We start from the raw sequence: 20,957 nt of genomic DNA, 5'->3' as shown, positions 1-20,957 counted from the left end.
CAGACCTTTCTCTGAACCTTGTTTTATCAACCGTCACACTCATCTCAGACTGATCCGTGAGTGATGTTCATGTTATATTACCTTGTATGTTGGGACTGTCGCATCCGTGTCAGCTGATCTATTGGAAGTTGTGCATGTCCTTTGTGTTGTGTGTTCCTAGCTGAGTTGGGACGGATCCCTTTCAACTTGGAACTCACCTTCACCTTCCTCTCCCTTTGAAGTGTTGGAACGTCTCATACTCATTCCTTGACTCACTGCATTAGTCACACCCTTGCTACTGACAGAGTTATCTTACTTGCCTCTATGTGAGATTGCGGTCAAGGGATTTCCTTATGACCCACTGCTAGGACTCCTACACTAAGTGGTCTGAGGTCTAATTGGGACTTCTTACCAGGGAGATCCCCTTGACATGTTGGCAGGTCGAGCACCATCAAGAAGCTACAATCAATGTCATGACCAAGGAAACTATGTTGAAGCTAAACCTCCAAGGAGCCTTGAGAAAGACCACCACGATGCTGTAACTTAAATCCAAATCCACAGTAGCCCCTGAGCATTTTATTGAGGATGTTAGGGTCTCCATTAACTCCTGGGAGTACCCAACAAATTTATTTGTCCTCCAACCTAAAAATAAATTTTAATGGATATCATCTCATTCTAGGGAGACCTTAGTTATCCACTGTTGATGCTTACACTAGTTGCAAGGCTAGAATCATGACAATTAAAAATGGGCATCTCACAAAGCAACTTGTATTATACCCACCTCATCAACCCCGTTTTGAGCATGACTTACCTTTGTGGGTAGAGGAAGAAGAAGAGTAATATTTCTATCAGTCATCCCCCTACCTAGTTTGTACATTAGAAATTACTGTAGGAAGTAGGAAACTATATGAGGATGACATTATTGATAACTTTCTGTAGAATCTGTAATGCCCTCCTCCCACATCTACCCAAGCAATTGCCCAGCTGGGGAAAATATGAAAATAGAGGCCACTATGATATGATTCGACCTCCTAAGTCATGTTAAGAAAGTGGAACCGATAGAAACACACCATAAAGACATTCAACATCAGCCTTAGGACCCTCAGGAACCAAACCAACCCTTTAGGGAGCTTGCCCTTGGGTCCCACTGAACTTTTGGACAACTTGACCTCTGGATGCTCTCATGCTATGGGAACGCTAGTGTCGAGGGACCTATGGACACTCTCATAGGCCTACAAGCCAGAGTCCAGGGACTCTTTTGCTAAGTTTTTTGGAAACATCCCCACGAATTAAACCACATTTTCAGGCCCAGAGCCCAGGTCACTGCCCTGAATTGAATTATGTCTTCAGAAAAGTGAATTAACAAGGAAATGTCAATATAAAATAAATCACTTGAATGAGACCTTGAGTGGATCTCTACTATCAATGACAGACATTTTGTCAACCATATCATGAAAATGTAATCTACATGTGTAAATAATAGATTTTAGCATAGGGGTCTTATACTTAGCTGAGAATCGCTAAGTAGCATTGATGCCTCAACAAATCAACTTCCATTTCATCCATTAGGTCATAGATACATTGATCATTCATTTACATGTAAAAACATGCTGAGAGCCATACATAGCTTCTATCATAAAACATATAAATAACCAGCATAATAGTAGCATAAATACTATTGAAATCACAACCATATAAACCACATATAAACTAGTATAATACTCATATAAATACAAGGAGAAATAACCTCATATTGATGATACAAAATCCAAACGCAAGATGGGACTTCCACATTCCACCTGACTGTAGAATGGTTGAGCCAAATCTCTCTTTAGCCATTCACCCCCGTGCCATATTCCAAGCATGAATGTGGGATATCATAGAACACATCAATTAAAACTATCAAGGGCTTCCAGAGGCCATCCACCTTAACCCATCAAACAATGATTCCACCTCATGGTTGGACATCACAAAACCATCATCAGATCAGTCTTTATCCCAGCCATCCAGGGCTCCAGAGTGTTTGTTACAACCAAGGCTCCAAGACTAGTAACTCAACCCACCAAGGGCTCTAGAGCATTTTTCCAACCAAGGCTACACGACTAGTAACTCAACCCAAGCTACTATAGGGCTCCAAATCATTTGTCCAACCAAGGCTACGAGAACTAGTGACTCAACCCAATCTAAGGAAACATGAGAACCAACAAAAAAAAACAAGGAAATAAACCCACAATCTCCATGGCTATTTAGGAAATAACAAGGCTAGGAAATCCACTGTCAATCCAGGAAATCCTCCATGTTAGTGGGAGATCCTGACAAAAAATCCACATGCATATCTCATGCATGCCAAAACTAGTGAGGAAAACATACATTCAACTGATTACGTGCAAGAAAATCCCGTTTTAGATTTTGATCCCGATGTCCTCTTGCACTTTCCTTCTCTTTCTTGCTTTCTTTCTCCAAAAATCCAAGTATGCCACACCCTCCAAGAGTGCTCTAAGAAAGCTCTAAGTCTCCAAGAGTATGAGAGAGAGAGAGAATAATGAGAGAGCTCCAAAACTGAACTGAAAAAAGGTTACAAACTGATCCTCATAAGCCTTTTTAATGAATGAGGCCTCTATTTTCTCCATTTTCCATTATTTTCCTTCATTTTCCTCCTCACATGGAACCTGTCACCTTTCACCTACTTTTTCTCCTAATTTACATTATTTTCATAAATAAATATGCCAAAAATGTCATTTTTCCTTTCCAAATCCTTAGCCATTTCCTTTTCCAATTTCCTTAGCCATTAATTAATCAAAAGTGATCCCCATCACTATGATTTATCCCAACATTCAGCTCGGAATAAGTGTCCCATCAACCGTGGTTATTATTTTTCCTTTATTAACTTTTCTTACATGGAATTTTCACCAGAGCTGTTAGAGAACTCTCCCTCTTGGGGAAACACCATCCTTTGTGTTCAAAAACAACTAAAAAAAAAACAGAGTTTTGACATTTTTGTAGCAAACTTTAGTAGCAAATTAAAAAAAAACACCTTTCTACTACGCATCTTCTCTTTCTGCAAGTTCTAATGTTTTCCTTGATGTTTTTAAGCTAAATATATGCCCTTATAACTACCTTTTCTATGTTTTTAGTTTGACTTATCCTCCATGAAAAGCTACAACAGTTTCGTATTAAATTTTCAACTTAACTATGGGGAGTTGTTACAAAATTTGAAATTTCTATGTTTTTCTATTTTTCATGGTTCTAGTGCCTCCTTATTACTTCTAATACCTTGGTCAACTATACATAAGGCTGATTTTACTAGTTAAACATAGTAAAGAAAAAATTCAAAGTCTTACCATATTCAAGGAGTAGCATCTATTTCAAGAATAATCTTGAGATTTCTCTTTAAGAACTCATATTTAATCATTTCAATTTGAGTTTATAATGATTTGACTTGTCCCTGTAGCTTATTCCTATCTTCTTGTAGCCATTTGTTCCTTTTGTACATGTGTTCCAACATTCTATGCAAAGGCAAAGTCCTCTTTATCATCTTTTTTTATTTTTCTGCAATTTCATCATATAAAACCTATCTACTTTGACACCTCCCTTTGCCACTCCTCAAACTCAAGTTTGGAATTAATGATTTCTTGTCTATCCTCTCTCAATTGTTCTTGCAGAACCTCTATTTCACTTTTTTCTCGTACAGGATCCTTGCCTTTCCTTTTCTCTTGCTCTTATTTTTAGTTTCAGCCTTGGTCACTTCTATAGGCTGCTCAAGTCGAATTTCTTTAATCTCAATGGCTTCTAGGATATCAGTTTGCTTACCCTTCATTTTACTCTATTCTTTACTCTTTCTTTTGGTCATCCTCCTCTCGGTGCTTATGGAAGCCTTTACTATAGGTTTCTCTACCTCTGGTTGTTTCTCTTCTCTAGGGGTTATTGATTTAGACTTTGGAGTTCTCCTAGAAGGGGTGGCAGTATCTAACTCATAGCAACTCAAAAACAATAAGGTAAGCCAATCTTTGTTAAACCTATTTAGCTATTCTACAACCAGCATTTTAATGAGGCCATGGTGAAAAACAAAGGTGTCACTTGCATCAGGTTTGGCTTGGACCTTATCTGCCATCTTTCCCAAACTTCTAAATAGATAAAATGGAATGTCTAGAGGCTGCTTACCTGTGGAATGGAGTAGAAATTTGAAATGATACTAATACACCATGTTAAATCTGCCTTCACATGTGAAATATTTTTGGATGACCATTAAGAGCTTGGAAAAATGTTCTTTAAGGCAAGTTCTAGGAGTGCCTGCAGTCATATCAATCCTTTTGTGTTCCTCCTTGAGAAATTCATCACAGTTTTTGATCTTGATCTTCTAGACTTTAAACCACATTTATCATGACCTGGGAATCTCTGTAGCATGGGAAATTGTGTCAGCGAACACTGCAAAATTAGGAAGACCATTTTTTTTATGTTCCATTGAAATTTACAGCAAAGTCTTTGGCAATCTGCCCATGGTAACCCTGTAGCTTTTGGCAAAAGCGTAGGCATCCCATGCTAGAAAATGCTTGAATGAAGGTAGGGTCTTCCTTCAGCAATTTCATGTGCACAGGCTCATAATGCACCACTAAACCTCCTTTATAATTTTTTTGTGTGGCATGGACGTAACACGTAGGGCTCCTCCTTTTCACCTTCTTGCCACCTGCAAATCAACCTCGAGATAGCTAGACAATAGTGGATTCTAACCTAGAAACAACAAGACTGCATGAGAGCTAGACCCATGTGAGAGATAGCAAACCAACTCCATGAAAACATGAAGCTTATCGCAACAAAGCTAAATACAAATGAATGAGTTAGCAACAAGAAGCTACACGGTGTCAATATGTAGGGAAAATGGAGAAAATACTGATAATGTGCATCCATGACCAACCATAAGACTGACCAATCATGTTTTTCAAACAAAAAGGACCGTTACTCCAACATTTAACATAGTTGTGTACTTCAACGTAATTTCATAGTGGGATAGGTATTCGAAGAGATAGATTCGCTACGAAAGTGTCATGAAATTTCATAGCAAATCCTCGGTTTACCTAACTGGAGTTGCTATGAATTTCTACAGAACTATCAAAATGCCAATCATGAATAAATAAGCTCGACACACATGGAATATTGGAATTTAACTCTTATGGTTGACCCTTTTTGAACTTATATGGATCCCACATCATGACATGATGACCGAAAACACTATGATCATGAACTTTATTTTGAGAAAAATTGAAAAACCTAGCTAATTTTACCAATAGACTTCACAAATTATTCCTAAGCGTTATCATGGATAATAGATAGGAAGGAAGGCTCCAAAATGGAAGCATAGGAATAATTTTGGAGGGTGGTTGTAACCGCTACAACATGTTCTTACACTTGAACTCCATTCAACATGAATTCAATTACTTTTCTTTCTGAGGGTCAATCAGAATGCAACCATCTCTAGAATGCTCCTGCATTTTTGAACCATAAAATAACAAAGTCCAAACATTAGTAGCAACTAGCATAGTTTCTACACTAATAGTATTTACATCTATGTTACAAAGATCATTAGCACCAGTTGAATTTCAAGGAAGGAGTTCAAACTGTGTATTTGGTGATACAGATGATGGTTGTACAAGATTATATCCAAGATAAAATTCTAAAAAATCATTTCCAAATATTTCTTATTCAAAGCTAGTCAACTCATTGTGTGCTTCAAGAACCATAATAGTATGCTTTGTAAAAGGTTCACTTTCGACTCGAATATGATTATTCTTGCGCTTATAAGGAAGCCACAAATAAGACTAGTCTGTGGTAAAATATCCTTGTAACTTGTGAGATCAATCTCTACTTAGAAGCGATTAATCAACTTTTGGAATGTCCACAATAACAATGTCGATACATTGGTGAACTCTACGATCAGAAGATAAGAGAATTATAACATTGCTTATTTCACCAATTTCCCACACCCATGATCTATCTAAGTGTATGATTCTACCATTAGTATTTTCCAATTTTGCATTGATTTTATTTACAACAAATAAAGGCATAACATTCGTAGATGAATCATAAATCAATAAGGAAATTATGGACATTATAATTGAAAATTTCAAAATTTAAGAGAAGATGGGGGCAAGTAGATCTAGAATTTTCATTGGAAACATTAAATATTGATTCGAGGATAGTGGGAGACTTGCCAGACGAAGCTTGGGAAGCATATACTGTCTTACCTGATGGAGGTTGAGATGCAAAAGCTTGGATGGTCAACTCACGTTGGCTTGCCAAATTTTCTAGCTTATAGATGGAGATATCAACAAGATATTTCTTCATATTCTCAATAATATTGTACTCAATGTCTTAATCCTTGGCAAGGTGTGTTGTAGTGGAAGGTGTTGAAACTAAGGTGTGTTGTAGTGGAAGGTGTTGAAACTTTGTTTGACACCTCAAAAGTGACAGGCCTTTTCTTATTATTCCTCGAAGTATTCCTAGAAGGCTGAGTGATTTCAGATTTCATCTGAAAGCTTTGAGAAGGATTGCTAGGAGGTAATATTTTTCTCAATAACTGCTTCCTTGCATCTTTCTCAAACATTGGTCATTTAATCCTTAGATTGTATTGCTTAGTTTGTTGTTGTGGAGGAGCTTCACCCGGTGGGAGCTCACAAGCACCTTGTCAATCGTTATTCATAATAATATCAAAAGTGAAAAATGAATTTCCAACACTTGTATTTTCCTCCATCAATATGGGTTCATTGGTCTCTTCAGTCTACTCTGGATGTTCTTCTGCTAACATGCTTTCTATGACATTGGCAACCACACAATTCATGTTATGTTTCCATTGTGGGCATGTTTTTTTGAGAATGTAATTCTCAATGAAATGTGCAATTATTATCCATGCCCAAATTCTCAAAGTTAAATAGAACATTAGATATTTATGCAGACATAGAAAACTTATTGGTGTTCTTCTTTAAAAATGGCTTAAAGGAATTATTACTGGTAGATACTTCACTTGACTTCCTTTTGAGCTCAGATACTTCATTATTCAAAAAATTCAAGGACTTTGTCAAGCTTTCCATGTCAAAAGGATCCTTCTCTTTAGTTTTAGAAAATGAGGCTTAAGAATTTTTCCTAGTGTTCTTGGAGTCCTTTGAATACTCCTAATCAATAATGACGCTGATAGATCTTAATTCCTTTTCTACAACAATTGCTTCTACAATGTTAAGATCCAATGCTTCCTTTGTGGCTCTTTTCACAAAGACAAAAATATTAATGGGCAAGGAAACAATGTAATTGGTTGCACATTAGTGGGGAACTTGTTAAAAATAAGAGTAAATCTTTTATTGAAATCTTTAACCTTCTCTTTGTCCCCCATATTTATATTTCCAAGTTTTTTAAGTAACACGGCATGAGATTTATCATCAACAAATTTCTCTAAGAACAATTTCTTAAACTCCCTCCAATTATGGATTGAATTTGTAGGAATGCTATGATACCAAACTAACGCTCTACCCTTAAGAGTGTATTTAATTAATATACAAGAAACATAATCATAGCATACCTCTAAGATCCTTAGATTTAAGTAGAAGTCATCAATGTGATCTTCAACCTTCATATTCTTATCACAATCATACTTTGTGAGTAACTTCTCTGAGTTATTTGGTAAGCGATGAAGATGTCCTGGGAGAGAAAGAGGCCCTTGGGGCATCCAATACAATTGGTATTTAGCCATGTATTTTTTCTCTTCCTCCTCCCCACTCCCTGATTCTGACGACTCTTCTTCTTCACTATTCAAATTTTCATTATCATTTGGTTGTTCATTATCCCTTGGCTCTTCATCATCTAAAAAAGAAAGTCTTCCTTGTCTCCCTCCATATTTTCCCCAATATGTGGTGGAATATCCCCTTGATGATAATATTCTTTAGGTGAGTCAGCTAAGTCCTCAAGGGTAGTAGTAACCAAATCTTCCACTGAAGAAACTAGAACACCATGATGGGTTGTCTCTTTCCTTAATTTCTTATGAGTAAAAGCATACATAACGGGGAGTAATACAAGAGATCTACCAAAGTGATGAGTGATAGGTCGAATCCTTTGGACTTTCTCATAAGTAACTTCGTAAGCGTACACTAGAATTTGGTGAGATGACTCTTCTTTCTTAGATATGTCAGTTGGAGTCGAACTCGAACAATTTCTACCTTGAACTAAAGGATATTTATTTGGATGTGTTGAGTTATCAACCTTACAAAGGTTTCCCTCCTCCTAGAGCTAGAATGTTGATGGTGTTGGAAGCCACCAAGATACAAGGGGTCTCCCCAATATGAAGTACCAACTAGAGCTTGCACCATTTGGAGTAGGATCCCTATCTGGGAAATAGACCTGACTGCCATAATCTTAATGATTTTCCTTGGTTGCAATAAACAACGTAAGAGAGTACACATATACTTTCAAGATAAACAAGTAAGTTAGCCTTGTGAAGTACTCAATTGTAATGTTTATAAAGGTTCTTCCACTGATGAAAAGAACAAGTGAGTATTTAGAAGAAAAGTGACAGTACTATGCTAATAAATACACACACATATATAAAAGAATCATAATTATCTTGCGAAATAGTTCACAAAGAAACAATGATCATAAGAGAAAGAGACACATAATTAAAATATGTATACTAAAGCCAACATAATGGTTCATTTTCCTTACTATATATAAACATGAAAACACACTGCAAACAATGAAAGAAAGAATAGTCTTACAACATTCACAATATATGCTTGAAAGTGTGTTGGCTCTAAGAGATTCAAATTATTAATTGAAAGATACAAGATACACAATTACAATGATATATCACTAACTCCAATAGTGGAACGTTAAGCCACCAATTTCTCCTCAAAAGTATGATCCTATCTCCTATGCCTAGCTTGAGAAGTCAAGGTGAAAAGTCCTTTTCTTGAGCTATGAGGGTTTATTTATGGGGTGACTCTTCACCTCCCTTGTGACTCTTAACCTCCCTCGTGACTCTTGGATTTCCTAGTGACTCTACACATTCCATGTGTGACCCTTGGGCTTCCACACATTTTACATTTTCCAATTTTTGAAATTACATAATTGATTTCCACCAACAATGTGGCTAAAATACATGAGAGAAGACAACACTATTGTGATGACACTTTGAAGAGTTACAATTGGCGACTATGACATGAGACTTCATTGCAGTGTATCAATACCAAGTTCTTATCTTTGTTGCTATGTCATCTTCAATGCTTCATGATGGATCTGCTTGTGCTTCATCTTGACCCTCCAAAAGGGTATGGTTATAGTACTAGATTCTTCCATGACATATTTGTCTTCATCCATTTGTTTTAGTTCAAAGTTCCTTTATCTCCTTGTAAGATGGTTCCTATGCCCTTAGCTTCCACAAGTGTCTTCTTACAGCTTCCCCTTATTTTCCTCTTTGAGCATCATATTTCCATGCTAGGATCATAACACCTACAAATGAATTGCACTCATGGAATGATAATACCAGTCCCATAATCACCTATTATACCTTGTTTTCTCATCCAATATGCTGACTGTGAAGGGACAATGCGCAAAGGCTGAGAGAGAAGCATTCTTGGGTGCAATGTGCATGATCAAGAGGCAAGGAGTGAAGGATTGGGAACTAGGTGTAGGTTTTAACCCTGTATAAAAATCACCTACAAACATGTTCTTAAAACAGAAAAATATAGAATGGCGAGAACGTAAATATATAAATAGATTTTCTCCTAGAACCCAAACTAGGAAAACCAGATTGATTTTTCATTATATTGCTTTCAATGTTACAATATATATATATATATATATATATATATATATATATATATATATATATATAGATATATATATATGCATGTGTGTGTGTGTGTGTGTGTGTGCTTAAGAATTCATAACTCTCAATCCATTAACCCTGGATTATAACCTAATCATAGTTCCCTTGACCAAATCTACAAAATACCATGGAAAAAATCATAATGTGTAAAACCATGTGCGAAAACCATGTCCAACACCATGGATAGGTCCTCCCACCATATTTGGGTTGACCCCCATCCTTGGTTCTGCCCCCGACTATTATTGGATTTGCATAACAAAAAATAATTATTGGGGCACTGCCCTAGACCCCATGCAAGGGAGCCACCACCCCCTCACAAACACCTCGACAAGGGGGATTCCTACCCCCCTGTGAGCCCCCCATTAAGCCCAACATAATGTACAATGTGTGGTGCTATTCATGGAAAGAACATAACACATACCCAACAATAGGAGTGCATAGTGTACAATGGCAAGGAAGGAAGAAGCAAGCTTATGTGCATTGCATAGGTCCTAGAGGTAGAGATGGCAACCTTGCTCACAGAGAATGTGTATCGCATAGTGTTTGAGGAGAGGGGTCTAGGTATTGTGTAATTGAGCATTGCAAGGGATGAAATATGACCCTACTGCTCACTAAAAGTGCGGAGCGTGAAATTAAGGAAACATTTGGTCAAGGCAATATGTAGAGGGCAAGTTTAGGAGGCAAGGGTGGAAAGCTTGGGCACTGTAACTGTGCGGTGAATAGTGCCTGAGGAAAAGGCTCAAGTGATTGAGTATTTGAGCACTAAAAGGGACCATAAATGGACCTACTATCCACTGATAATGTGCATTATGTAATTCAAGGAAGGCTGGTACAAGCTTGCGCACTGGGAAAGTGTAAGAAACAAGGTTGAGTGACTATGCTATGAAGTTGCTCAATGTGCAGTGAATGAGACTATCCTCTAATTCAGTGCACTGTACAAATCCAGGAGGTGAGGGTCTCATCATTGAGGATTAGGAGTGCACAATGCGCTCATCACTTGGCTAGAAGTTGAATGTGCTCATGAGTTGTGCAAGAGGTGAGGAAAGGGGAAAACTCCAAAATTGACTAAGTGTGAGATCTGAAAGGTAAGAGAGTAAAAAAATATAACAAATACTTAATATGATCACACATACATATTAAATAAATCACATGATAAGAAGGTACACGTACCTAAAACCAGCAAGCATATAATGAAATGATAGTAAAGTGACATTTATCTCCAAGTGCGACACTTAGGGTATATCTTTACAACACAAGTGTCGATTGTAACCAAAAGGTGCATTATGCCATGAGAATGTGTCCAACACATGTTCTAATAAAAAAATAGGATCAACTAATTCAAGAGAATGTGCTACAACTACCTCTTAAAGGTGTTCGTGGTCTTCCTCTAACAAAAGATGACACTTCGGTATTCTTTAGAAACGAACTTGAAATCTTAGAAAAACTTAGAGAACAAGCATGGAACAAATTTGACGACATAAAACAATAGTTCACACGATCAATGGGAGGCTCCAAAAATTGAATGTGGGCCAAAATTTGGAGGGTGTTATTGTTCTAGTAGCAACAACAGATGCACAATGACCTATCCTTCCAATTTCAAAACACTTTAAAGGAAGCCTGCCTTGGAACTTGTCGTTTCCTCCTTTTAGCGTTCAAAAAAAATTAGCTTCTTCTTCATCAGAGTTAGATTTTTCTTGATCTTCTTGCTTTTATCTTCTTTGGTTTCTTTGAAAGCTAATTCCTTGACTCCTGATTTGTCCTCTTTTATTCTTAGCTCATATGCTGAGAGAGTTCCATGAAGCATATCCACAATCATCTTTCCTACTTATGAAAGTTCTTCAAGGGATGATACTTTGGGATTGAATATTGATGAAAGGGATATCAAATTATTTTGAACAAAATATCTATCCTTGACTTCTTCACCGAGACCTATAATGGGGTTTACAATATTTTCTACTTGAAGAAAATTTGAAACAATATTCTCATCTTCTTCCAACTTCAAACTTTCGAATTGACCCCTGAGAGCTTGTAGCCCAACTTCTTTAACTTTCACATCCCCTTCATAATAAGTTTTGAGCTTATTCCATACCTAATGGGCTGACTTACACTACATTAACTTGCTGAATTTTGATTCTGCCATGCCACTTAAGATAAGATGTTTAGCTTGTGCATTAAATGTGTAGAGTGCCTTATTTTTGCATTCATTGGAATGGTATTGGTGACTTTATAATCATTCTCCATAATTGCCCCATTAGGGGACTTTTGAGGTCTAAAATGGGCCTCCTCAGGAAATTATAAAATAATAGTGGAAATAATAAAATAAGATCATATTACATCATCAAATTTTAGAGGGAAAAAAGGAAAGACTATTTTTTCAACTTGTATTTTCAACTTATCTCCCTATGGGTTTACTCAAATTTCAAGCGCAAACACTCGTTGGATGAAAAATTTGATTCCTCATCCAACTAGTACCCATGTTGCATACTTTCAATGGAGCCTACTACAAGAAAAATGAGAAATGCATGAAAAATGTAATTGCAATCATGTTTTTTCATGTAAATCTCGTTTTTCATGTTGCAGGGCCCATCGAAAGTATGAAACATGGGTACTCCTTGGATGAGGAATTAAATTTTTAATCCAAAGAGTACTCCTACTCGAAAATTAAGTAAAACCTTAGGGAGATGAGTTGAAAATACAGGTTGAAAAAGTAGTTTTATTATTTTATTATTTTTTAATCTTCTTACTTTTTTACTCAAAAAAGGTGAATCATCCCCGATGGTTGACATCATCATCTTGAATCCTATTGGTTCTTATAAATTTTATTTTTGGTTGTAAATTTTTCTTAGGAGGCTCATTTTAGACCTCAAAATTCCCTTAATGCAAACTTCTACCGCCAAGGAGATGAGATAGGTCTCCATTCCTATCTTCCAAAATGCATAGTTGGATCCAACAATTATTCCAATAGTCAATTATTCCCAAATATAACCCTCTTTTATATCACTTTTTGGATGAAAGTTCACACTAAGAGGGGGGGTTGAATCAGTGTGAAAGAAATTTTACAGTTTCATAACTTTCCATCAACAAACATTCATATTGCAATGAACCATAACCATAAGTAGAAAATCAATAAATAGAAAAATGCACCATAAAGCTATCAACACATCAAGAAGCCATCAATATCACAAAGAGACATAAGATTTTACATGGAAACCCATATGGTTGAAAACCACAAAAATTTTCTTCTTAATCTTCAATTCATTAGACAGATTTGCAGGATTTGAGTTGTTGGAGGCATCCACCCCCAAAATATGGAAGTTGCTACTTGTGGTAGGCTACAACCTAATTGAAGTACCAAGCTCAAAAGAATACAAGTAGTTGCTCACTTTAGGATATAACCTAAATGAGGCGTTGACCTCAATTATGAGCAAGCACCAAGCTGATTTAGACACCAACCTTAATGATGAGAAAGCTCTAGCTTGCTCTAGGCTCCAACCTGATTGAACTCCAACCTCAATGGAGGCACCCACCTCCTTCTTCAATTCCTTTTGGACCTCTTTTCAAAATCTTTCAAACTAGATCCACTACCATCATCAATCACTAAATCATAAATTAATGTCACAATATGCAATTGTAGCCTACATGTATTGTCATTGTAACAACTGCAACCACTATCACCACAATCTCTATCACAATCTAAAATCACTGTCATAATTTGAAACCACTATCACAATATCCAATCACTGCCACAAATTATCATATAAATCACTATCACTAGTTGTCATGCTATTGTCCATACTCTAACATACCCTTTCATAATTTTACTTCAATCTGTTTGAAAATCTAGTCATATATGACTCATTTCGAAAGTTATTCTTGCCATATATCTAAAACCACTTTAACCTACTCATAAGCCTTAAAAAACATGAAATAAATATTTTTATCATCAAATATATGTCAACAAGGAATTTCATACCTTTGGATGCATTCACCTCTAAACATTGATCATTGTACAACTTCTATATTTAAATTTGGCATAATAATGAGCTCAAAAGCTCAAAATAACCATTTCAAACTATACAATTAATTAACCATTATACAAATTGATTGTTTCAAGGCACATAAGAAAAAATGATCATAATACGGCATTGGAACTACAAAATTTATGCCACTAATTAGGTTACCATTTGACAAAATGATTTTTAATAATAAAAAATAATTTGACTCAGTTACTCTAAAACTCGAATCAGGGTCTCGACCAATCCACTGCCAGTTCCCCACCAACTTAGTTGTACAATGAATATTTTATGCATATGCTTTTGACGTTGTAACAAATTTGACTCTAAATTGGGGCAAGGGTGTGGACCTATTGTATGTTAAACCATGCCAACACTTGGTCTGACGTGTTAGGGTCATGTACCAATATACAACATTCATGGAATCAATAAAAATTGGCTATGTGTCATGCCTCGACCACATCATATTTGAGGTCGATTGACTTTCAACATGTTTTCCTCTCCAACTTGGATCTAACGTGGGCTAATTAGATTGGCCTCCCTCAAACTTGGCTAATTCCTGTTATCCCTTGGCTAATCATCAAAGTGAAACAATGCCCAACTGGGCTTGGGCAAATATTGTGTACTGAGATCAAAGACCCCTCCGGGCTCAAGCAAAATAGTGATAAGAGATTGTGACCCCTCTGGCCTTCAATGAATACTACAACCAAAGAATGTGGTCTCTTTGGAATTCAGAGAAATTCTGTAAGTAGAGAATCATGGCCCCTTTAAGCTTGAACACAAACTAAAACCAAATAACATGGTCCCTCTGAGCTTCAAACAAATACTTTAACCAGAGAATCATGGCCTCTTTGGGCCCGAACAAACACTACAACTAGAGAAGATGACCCCTCTAGGCTTGAACACAAATTGTAACCAAAGAACATGGCCCCTTCGGGCTCGAACTAAAATTTTGGTGAATGAATATTGTAACCAAAGAACGTGGCCCCTGCAGGCTAAATCAATCAACAATGAAAATACTCTCGGCTAAAACTCATACCATCAACCAAATACCATCCATTTGCACCAATATACCACAAAAACATAGTTATTCATCATTATATTGATTCACCATGATTTAGTTCATGTAAAGATGCTGCTCAATCATATGCACTTATAGTTTTCTATGTGGACCCAGAGGCCAGGAGGATCGACCATAGGACCCGAGGCTCAAACAATTTTTAAGCAAGTTGACCTAAGGTGCTTGGTCCATTACCTCATGTGACCCAACCATGTGACTTGGTTCTAGGGGTTTCCATGGTTATTTGCATGATGGTGTCATCATGCCATGAGGCAGACTGAGAGGAGTGCAACGTGTCATCCACTTGCCTATTTGATCAATTAAAAAACTTAAATTCTTCCGCCACATGGTAGTGTTAGGTGGTGCCACATCACCATGATGACATCTACTCCTGGCGTCATCTCCTCTAATCTACCTCTGCCACAAGTCATACCCTAATTGATTTTTCATTGCCAAATCAAATTGTTCTAACCATCCTAATATTGGAAAGGTCTATGGAATCATATTATTTATAGGATCATTATGGCACCACAACTGCATCAAAAACTAAAATAAATTCAGGCTCCTTTAACTTCACTTGATGAGATCATGCAAGAGACGTAGCTGTCATATGGGTTCATAAAGGGTATTGTTGCTTCCTTAGGTGCCATGAATGATACTGCTACTATCTCAGAAAACCCTTTGGAATCAATGACATCTTGTTGTCATTAATGAAAACACTATGTGCAACAATGATATGAAAACACAAAATTAATAGGGGAGTCTTTAAGACAAAAAACTTTGTTAGGAAGGAAATTTTTAAAAGTTAGATGCAGATAAAGGTATCAAATGCTAGTGTTTAGAAAGGTGAAATACATTGGGTTTCTCGAAGTGGAATACCTCAAATGGGGAAAAGCCACAAAAATATCTTATCCACCACATAATAGCAATATTGAATCAAAGGACTACACTAGTGCTTCCAAACAAACTTGACAACCAACTCGTCATTCCCATCTCCAAAGGAAGAGAAAAGAACAATCTAGGAAATTATAGAATGATAATGATCAACCACATTCTTTCCCAAATTACTGAAGGGGTGTTGGAAAAAAATAAGAAATTAGGTGGATGAAAATGAGAAGAAATCCAAGGACCATGCCAGTTTTAGATCAAAACATTCCACCATTGTACATGCTGGAGAAGATTTGGGACAATAAAGATGAAGAGCTACAATGTTTCTATGTTAACTTTAGGGAAAGCATTTGACACAATCTTAATGGAGAAGCTATGATAAAGGTTCACTAATTTAGGAGTCCTGGTTGAATAGAGGCACTAGTACAATGATCTTGGAGCTACATAGATTAGTGATATGATGCCAAAGCACTCCAAATGGGAAAATTATAAAGGATTAAGAAAATTCCTTTTTTGTAGAAAACAGGGAAAGTAAGGTATATGTTTCTTGCTTTATTTGGAGGGTCTTATTAGCCAATCCTGAAAAATCTAAGGAAAGGGTAAGAAGGCCTTCTCAGGTTTGATTGGACTCATTGGAGCCCTCCAAATTTTGTTCAACGTATGGAACTGTTTACAGAGTTTTGAGTTGGTATTCTGTTTTTTAATCATGCTTTCCATCTTGAGGAAATACATTCATCTAATATTTTTTAAAGTATTTGCCATATTCACAACATAAAATTGATTTTTCTTTTGTTTTGACTTATTCATTATTGGTCTCTATTTGCAGCAATAATAATTTTTTAATGATAGTTACCAAGAGTTCTCATTCCTATTCTATTTAATATTCCATGTATAAAAATAATTACAATTTCTTTTTCTATATATACTTTTTTTTCCTTCCTTTTACTCAAATGGCTTCTCCTACAAACATAACTATAAGTTGTGTCAAAATGATTCTCTATTTCCTTTGTGCCTATTGAGGTGGTTTTGTGCTAGTTTAAACTTTTGTGCCTATAATTTCATCGAGGCAATTATGTGATTAATGTCTTCCATTTTCCTAAAAGTTATAAGTTTTGTTTTTTTAATTTCTATGGCTTCTTGAATTAAGGGAGTCAAATGTCAACCAATTATTGGAACAATTAGGAAATTTTAATTATCACAAGGTCAATGACTCACACCTCAGCTTTGGCACCTCATTATGGCACCACAACTGCATCATATCACTAATCTATGTAGCTCCAAGATCATTGTACTAGTGCCTCTATTCAACTAGGACTCCTAAATTAGTGAACCTTTATCATAGCTTCTCCATTAAGATTGTGTCAAATGCTTTCCCTAAAGTTAACATAGAAACATGATAGCTCTTCATCTTTATTGTCCCAAATCTTCTCCACCATGTACAATGGTGGAATGTTTTGATCTAAAACTGGCATGGTCCTTGGATTTCTTCTCATTTTCATCCACCTAATTTCTTATTTTTTTCCAATACCCCTTCAGTCATTTGCGAAAGAATGTGGTTGATCATTATCATTCTATAATTTCCTAGATTGTTCTTTTCTCTTCCTTTGGAGATGAGAATGATGAGTTGGTTGTCAAGTTTGTTTGGAAGCACTAGTGTAGTCCTTTGATTCAATATTGCTATTATGTGGTGGATAAGATATTTTTGTGGGTTTCCCCATTTGAGGTATTCCACTTCGAGAAACTCAATGTACTTCACCTTTCTAAACACTAGCATTTGATACCTTTATCTACATCTAACTTTTAAAAATTTCTTTCCTAACAAAGTTTTTTTGTCTTAAAGACTCCCCTATTAATTTTTTGTTTTCATATCATTGTTGCACATAGTGTTTTCATTAATGACAACAAGATGTCATTGATTCCAAAGGGTTTTCTGAGATAGTAGCAATATCATTCATGGCACCTAAGGAAGCAACAATACCCTTTATGAACCCATATGACAGCTAGGTCTCTTGCATGATCTCATCAAGTGAAGTTAAAGGAGCCTGAATTTATTTGAGTTTTTGATGCAGTTGTGGTGCCATAATTATCTCAAGGTCAATGAGTCCTACAACTGCTATTTTGTAACAATTTTTCTTGCATATAAAATGGTTTCTCTACCTCCACTAGTGCCTTTATTAGAGAGTGCAAGAAAATTAAGTATCTTTGTTGGGTTCTTCGTTAATGAATTTGTCTAAATTGCATCAATATCAATCTCTTTTAAAGAAAAGTGGACATCCACAAACACAAAGGACACTATGTTATATGTTATTAGGAATTCATTGATGAATAGAGCCCAATAACACATATTCATTTATTTTGGTCAAGATCACCTTATTGGAATCTTCTAATAGGGACTAGAACCTTGAAAGTAGGTGCAAACATTTTCTGTTCAATTTGAATATACTTAGACAATGCTAACCGCTAAATCTCAACTATGAAAATGAAGTAGCGATCAAACAACTTGGATATCAAGTCATAAACACCTATATTTGTAATAAAAAAATGGCAGAAATACTTTTATAAAAGAATGTTTATTTGATATCATGCACACACCTTAGGTTACATACAGTGGACACTATGCTATTTTTTATCAAGGATTAATTGATGAATATAGCCTAATAGAACATATTCATTTATTTTGGTTAGGATCACTTTTTTCAAATCTTCTAATAGGGACTAGAATCGTTAAAGTAGGTGTAAATTTTTTCTACTCAAATTGAATATACATAGACAAGTAAAAAAAAATTCTCTTATTCAATCCATGCCCCCTCTATTTACTTGCTTACCTCCTATCCTATGTCCTATCACGTGATGTGTTACTTTTTGAATTTCCTCTATTAGTCAAGTAGGTAACGAGTAAGAACCACCAATGGAGTAAGTCCCAAATAGACCATGCTTTCTTAGTTGTCCATTTTCATAGAAACCTGATTTGATATGTGAAAGGATGCATGCTACTAAATGAAGAGAATGGTAAAATGCATAACAATATTAATGAACCAATGCATGTAAAAGAATCCTACATATACCTACAACAACATGAGAAAAAAAGGTTGAGGGTCTCATTGCACAAATAAATATCTACAATGTATTAAAACTTTCTTGTAACACAACCCTTGGAAATCCACTATATGTGTTAGCACATTTACTAATTAACTTTTAACTAATGCATCTTATTGAAATTTATCATTGTTTGTGTGGAATGTTTCTTGTGTTCATGAAACTTTATTACAGTATGAGTGACAACACTTTTATAGCCATATTTACAATACATAATTTATACCAACACTAGGATGGAGTAAAGCCTCGAGGAAAGATAAAAAGATAGAATTACACCATGCACCCATAAGGTGTTTCAACGTTCCTAAGAGTACCAACATGCTTACGACCTAACCATTAGATCTCAACTAGGAAAAATGAAGGAGTGATCAACCGACTTGGCTATCCAATCATAAATACCTCCTATATTTTCCATTTAAAAAAAGAAGAATAAAATACTTTCATAAAAGAATGTTTATTTCATATAATGCCCATACTTAGGGTTACTTATTCTCCTCCTAGTTATCTCCTCCTTGTTACTTGTCCTTATAACAACTAAAACATGACAAAACCAAATAGCATATGAAATGGATAACAAGTGAATTATTTTTAGTTACAATACAATCCATGATCTCTTGATGAGTCAAATTTAATAAATTAATTTATACATGATTAGAATATCATTCAAGGACTCAACCACAAAAAAAACTATAAGATAATACAATTTTTTTTTGCACACATATTACTTTCTTATCTGTTGCTCATAGGCATCTTTCGTTTCTCTAGATGCAAGAAAGAGACAAATACTATCACTTATAAAATTATATCTATAGTTTTACCTTCATTTAGAGATCATGATATAAAAGGAAATCTACTATCCATAGGCCATAATGAAGTATCTATAAGAAAAAATTGTACCAACTCTTCTATTACCACTCTTTCTTGATATAAAAATAAAAATTACAGCAAGAGTCTAATCAAGAAGAGAATGTTAAATTTACATATATATTATGTAATCACTATTGCCTCTCAACTTTATGTGTATTCTCTGCCACTAGACTTGACTTCAATTTTATAGTGGATTTTGAAAACTAGATATGGCAACTACTAAAATGGTTTCCAAATAGACATAATACCATTGTCAACTACGTAAATAACATTGGAAGTTATGTTGTTTTTCAAAGTAATCATATTCCACAAATGTTCACCATTAGATTTGGGTATAAGAAATTATTTGGTACACAATAACTTAGTTGCCAAGCAAATTTGCATTTGAACAAATGTGGGAGTTTTCCAAAATATTGCACAGAAATACACAAGAAGACACATAATCTTTTTGTTCTTTTGGGACACCCAACATTGGTGAAAGTGACCACTCAATAAATCAAAGGATTCATGAGCACGCACCCGACATCAAACATGGGAGGACTCGCACCTCAGCTTTGGTACAACATGGGGAGAAGACAAAACAACACATCTGGATTGAAGAGGCTTGGGTCATTGCAAGGATTGATCATTTCCATCACCATAAGTTTATGGAGGCCATAGAAATTGAAAGGAGGCCTAGTTATCTGAATAGAGATGATTGCTGGAAAATTAGCAATTGTTAGGTCCTTACCCTGTCTTCCTAAGTTTATAGAGATTGAGATACTTTGATAAAAAAATAAAAATAAAATAAAAAAAGAGATGAATCTCTTATTTTATTTACTTTATTTTTCTTAATTATTTCAATCCTTAAAAAAAAGAAAAAGAGATCAATCTCTTTTTTTCCTTAACTATTTCAATCCTTTTTAAATTATTATTAAACATTTTAATACTTTTCAATATCCCTGGTTTAGTTGTGATTTTATATTACTATTATTCCTTCATTGATTTCATCTCTTCCTTATTGATTAACTTTGACTTTCTCTTTTTGACATTTTATATTTTGAAGATTCTTTTATTTTTCATTTTTATTTATTTATTTATTGTTTGTTTCAATCCTTTTCAAATTATTATTAAACATTTTAATACTTTTCAATATCCCTGGTTTAGTTGTGATTTTATATTACTATTATTCCTTCATTGATTTCATCTC

The sequence above is a fragment of the Pinus tabuliformis genome, chromosome 6, assembly GCF_031772625.1.
Source record: "Pinus tabuliformis cultivar Carrire ecotype Pingquan chromosome 6, CPIR1, whole genome shotgun sequence".
Taxonomy (NCBI): Eukaryota; Viridiplantae; Streptophyta; class Pinopsida; order Pinales; family Pinaceae; genus Pinus; species Pinus tabuliformis.
The sequence above is the reverse complement of the archived record's forward strand: the minus strand, read 5'-3'. Positions refer to the sequence as shown.